Consider the following 5,187-nt stretch of genomic DNA (forward strand, 5'->3'; position numbering starts at 1 on the left):
TAATGACTCCGTCCGTCGAGCAAACACCTGTGGGAATGGCCGACCTCAAAAGAGCTGCAGAGGATCATGGGACTGGACCCGCGGTGCATCAAAGAGACTCCAGATACGTGGCATTAGCTCACAGCACTGCCAATTAGCGGTGTGAGCCTCTCTGGGTTTTGCCTTTCACAGACCATGTCTGTGTCAAATTGTAATTGCACAGGCTTAACACGATTTGTTTTAACTTGTTTAGCTGCCAGTGGACAGGCAGCACAGCACACTGACAAACAACGTTTGGAGAACCATACAAAAGGTATTTTATGACCTTTGGTCTAATTTTCAGTGGCAGAACTTTTGATAGTCAACCCTAAACCTGCAATAACTTATTTGCAGTAGAAACAGGTTCTGTACACATAATTGAAGGCAAACTGTTGCTTACACATCCAGTAGTTACGGGGCCACATTAGCATTCAGTTAGAGTCGTGTTTATGCACTCTCTTTTAGCTCTGTTTTTGGTCTCTATCAACATCCGAGGGAAATATCTGGCTCTTTAGCTGCTAGATGTTTCACTATGTTCAGAACCAGCTGGTGAATGTACAGCGATGTCCGAGGATCAATGAGGCTTCTGGGTAGGTTTCTGGACATGGGACATTGATAAAGACCACCTGTAACACTTAGACTATTCCAAATCTCAGACAATATCCATTCAGCATCATTAAGATGAACTCTAGTCTGCAACAGCAGTTAAGAAAAAGTGGCATTATATAATGCCACTTTATCTTTCAATTCAAATAGATAAAGGAGGCATTCTGTATTGACTATTTTGAGCTCCTCTTTGCAGCCTTTTAAGATGTAGGGAAAAGATACTTTGTTTTGTTGTAGGATGAAAGATTGAGTTTATCTTTAGGTATCATTCTCTAAATCAGGTCCTGCAGACTGAAGAAGGGCAGAAAGACTCCAACAAAGACAGGACTGCAGTGTCCTTGAAGCAACTTGACAACCAACCTGTTCAAAATGGAAAAAAAAAAAACTTCTTGCTCAATCCATCCCTCTTACCCAACTCAATCACTGTTTGTCTGTATTGCCCTTTTAATATACCTCTTTCATCATTATTTTGCTGCTGCTCTCTTTCTCTCTCTTAACTCATCACCTTCCAATTTATCTTGCTATTCTCTCTTCGTAGGAACCTTTTCTTCAAAAGCACCCCCTCTTCTCAGTTCTCCTCCCTCCCTCCATCGTCCTCCACCACCGATGTTGCAGAGGGAGTAGCAGACAGGGAGGGAGGTTAGTTCTGGAGATTGTGTTGAATAATACATGCCTGTTAGAGCGGAGCCGAGGAGGCTGACATGGATGGAGGAGAGACTATTCGAGCTGGATGTCGAGTTTTGATAGCGTGTGAATATGGAGCATTTATTATGATGAGGTATGAGCAGGCAGGTTAGTTACAGAGTGGACATATGATATTCAATAAATCTATTAGATTCACTCGTGAAAAAGTGAGAAGGGTAGCAGCACATGTTCATTTTTAGATGCACGTGCGTTCCTGTGTGCAAAGGCCACATCCATCAACACGCCAACAGCCATGGTTGTGTTTATGGTCAAAGCTCACTATATGTGGTTGAGGTATTGACACTACTCTAATCTGACATATGAAGAAGCAGAGAAAGAGAGCGTGTGTTTGTGTGTGTGCACTCCTGCAGGTTCAGATCTGACGGATAAGAGGGGTCACTCCTGCCCCGTAGCCCAGTGACCTCATCAGACAATGTTGAATTATGGGTAGTGGCGCTCAGGTCTCACAGCTGTCTGTCTGCTCAGGGTGCAGTGATAGTGAGTCATCTCTCTCACACACACACACACTCACAGAAACTCACACAGCTGCTGGACTGCGGGGTAGCTGACATTTAGCAGTAGAGGAAAAAAGCAGTGAGTGTGAGCTTGAAAAAAAACAAAGGAGCTGCAGCCATGATGGTATCAAACACTCCAACGCATACAAGCACAGCAAGTGGGAGACGTGCTTGTATTTACAGAGTACAAATGGGCACTTGCCAATCAGTCTGCCCTGCAACAAATTGAGTTTTGTTCCATGTTACGATAACATAATCAACTCACTCATCTACAATTGCTAATCTCCACCCACTGTGCCCGTCATGCTTTCCATTCTTGCACGGCCCATATGCAGTTAACAATGATAAAAGACTGAGGCTAAAGCTGCATGCAGGGAAAAAAGTCAATATCCTTACAATTGATGACCCATGTAGAAGACAGCTATTTAGTCCTAGTATACTGTAAGTCTGATAACATGTTTTACTTATCTGTCATTTTATTGTAAAACACCTCTTTTTGTCTGCTTAGCTTTGGCCTACATATGGTTAACATATGTTTGATTTTATTCCTCTGCACACAGAGTGAGCGGAGCATGTTGAATAAATTGTGTAAAATACGCCTTGATGAAGGTCCACAGGGACTGAAATGTTATGATCAATACATTGTGATGCTGAGCCAGAGCAGTGTATGGGATCTTCTTTTCTCAAGACAGAATCATACTTTCCAATGCGCCTGAGACCGTATCTGAGATAGTTGCATGTGAGAATGTCTCCTTTGAAAAAATGTTTCAAGAGGAAAGACTTTCATGCTCTTGGGTAACACTGCTGAAATGAAAACTTCCCCAAATGCAATAGAAAACAGGACAGAGACAATGACCTAATCTCTGATAGCATCCAGGATTGGATTCCACACAGTGAGGAAATACTACACAATGAATGTGCTTCTGCTGAACGTGTTGTTCTTTTCTTTTTGACATAAATTGTAACCCCAGCTAACGTAGTGAGTTTATAATTAGCTCATTGGCCTTAGAAGTAGCCTTACACTCAGTTACCGAACAGTCTTGATGTCTTTATTTGTCTGTGTTTTAATCATGTTTGTTTGTTTTTTTATAAGACAACAACAAAAAAACAAAGATGGCTGCCACAAGCAACAGCACTACTGCAATAGACATATGAAAGCAAGTGGCTGGATTTGATAAAAAATAACTTTGAAATGTTTACCAGTGGGACGCGCTTGTGGCTCAAGCAGCTCCCGTCATAACCGAACTATGCTGGTTTAAGGGCACAGTCTGTCAGTATGAATAAGTGAACGCATACAACACTGCACTGAAACCACACAGATGAAAAAGTGTGGTTGCAGTGCACAAAGACTGATACAGATACACAACGCAGTCGACATAAATAGGTTACTATCTATGGAAAATAACATGTCCATCTTCTGAATATTTGATCAGACACCAGCACAGGCTTAATAATTTAGGCCTTTACATGACTCTCACTGCCTCTCCCTGGGTATTATTGGTGGACGGTTGGGATGCATTTCCCCTTGTGATATTAAAACACCAATATTGCTCCAAGACCCCCTCCAGTCATTGCATCTGTGGAAAATGTCACATGCACATTTCTAATGGCCGTCTAAATCTGACATCATTGTGTTTGACAGACATGTCCTGTGATGTAAGGATGATTTGTAGCTGTAACATTAAAGCAATTACCAGGCAAATTACATGGTCAGGTTGGAGAATAACACAAGCACCATGGGGACTGAGGATGAACCAAAAAGTAATTGCAACAAACAATAAAGTTAACAACCAGGGTGAGGATGGTTACCCCCGTTTGTTCCTCTCTCATGTTGTAAAATGTAAAATAAATCTTTATCATACACCTGCTATTTATTTTGCACAGTCCATTTTTTGCAATAAACTAAATGTTTTTAGATGGATACAAAACTCCCTATATGAATATAAATCACTTATTGACTCAATTTAGATGGATATGACAACAACATAAGATAAATGAACCCAAGAAAAAGTATAAAATACAAAATAAGTACGGTGCAGTTATGCTATATAAAGAACATATGGGGGTAGTGATAATCCTGGTGTTCTGTTCGGATCAGTGTGAATCCCAGGGGGCGGCCTGGAACAATGACTGCCGGTCAACTCGGTGTCTCATCGGTCGAGGGCGACCAGGAAACAAACCGGATGAATAATAGACCGTGACGGCGGTCACATGTCGTGCAGCGGGCTCCTGAATGATTTAAAGCTTTTTACATCATCAGCCTCACCCTCCCTCCCCCCCTCCCCTCGCGCCGTCTCCCGCTGAAGCGCCGCGCAGCCCGGAGATGCTGCTGCTGATGCTGTGCCTGGTGACCGACTGCAGCATCCGACATGGGCATCCTTTAATCCGGCCGTGCCACAGTGAGTGTTTTTCCCTTTACTTTTCTTTTCCTCTCATCCCCTCTTTATATGTCCAACTATAGATGACACCTACACCCCTCACAGTGACTCTCTCCCTCTCTCCTCCTTCTCCCTTTTTTGTATTGTCTTCCTTTGTGCAGTTTTTTTTTTTCCCATCAGCGATGGCGCATAACACGGCGGAAACCGCGCGTCCTCGTAGAGGTGATGTTTGGTGAGTCCGCGGAGTGGACGCAAATGTCGGGAAATGGTCTCTTCCTGTATGCGCAGCACACCTTAACGGTGTGCGTCTCTGCGCGAGAAAGGGAAGGTTAGAGAGAGTTTAGGGCGGGTATCGCTGCTCCCACCGGACTAGAGCTGCAGCAGGCGACGTTTGGAGGGTCGATAAAGAGTGCAGTTAGAGACAGGGGGACTCGGCTGAAAAGAGGGTGGGACGTTTGACTGAGTGTTTTTTGCAGGTGAGAGCATGTGCAGTTATTGCTTATGTGCATTGTGTTAAGGTGTGTCAGAGGGAGAGGGGAGAAACAAAGATGGTGAAACTTATTGTCTTTATGATCTGGAAGGGAGAAGAAGAAAAAGAGATGTTCTATGCTGTGATAGTGGAGAGGTAGTTGTTTTTTGCCGTTCTCCGTCCTTGTGATACTCCAAAGGTGTATAAATGTTCATATGCCTGAAATAAGCTTTTAACAAAGGCTGAATTTGTATCTGAGGTGGAGAAAGAGTTTGAATTAATCCCAGCCTGTCTGCCTCTTTGTTATGGCACACATTGCCATATCTATCCATCTATTGCCCCATGCAAGCAGTGAGACAACATAATGTGCTGCCTGAATGCATGTGTGTGCATCTATGTGAGGACAAGAGCACTCATACACTGAAAGCCTCAAGCTGTGGAACTGGGCTAATCCCTAATGACATGGCCAGCTCTCTCTCTCTCTCTCTCTCTCTCTCTCTCTCTCTCTCTCTCTCTC

General features: G+C 43.4%; 1 protein-coding gene across 3 annotated transcripts in view; it reads left to right on the top strand.

The window, feature by feature from the left end:
• Positions 1-3,842: 3,842 nt before the first annotated feature.
• The window catches only part of slc7a14a (solute carrier family 7 member 14a), a 26,070-nt gene continuing 24,725 nt past the window's right edge, over positions 3,843-5,187 (top strand). The window contains exons 1-2 of one of the 3 annotated variants that reach the window (XM_031847505.1): positions 3,843-4,222; positions 4,363-4,433. The gene's annotated coding sequence lies outside the window, so the exon portion shown is untranslated. The other 2 variants (XM_031847503.1, XM_031847506.1) reach the window with 2 other exon arrangements.

This window comes from Anarrhichthys ocellatus, unplaced genomic scaffold, assembly GCF_004355925.1.
Source record: "Anarrhichthys ocellatus isolate YVR2014 unplaced genomic scaffold, GSC_Weel_1.0 scaffold7, whole genome shotgun sequence".
NCBI lineage: Eukaryota > Metazoa > Chordata > Actinopteri > Perciformes > Anarhichadidae > Anarrhichthys > Anarrhichthys ocellatus.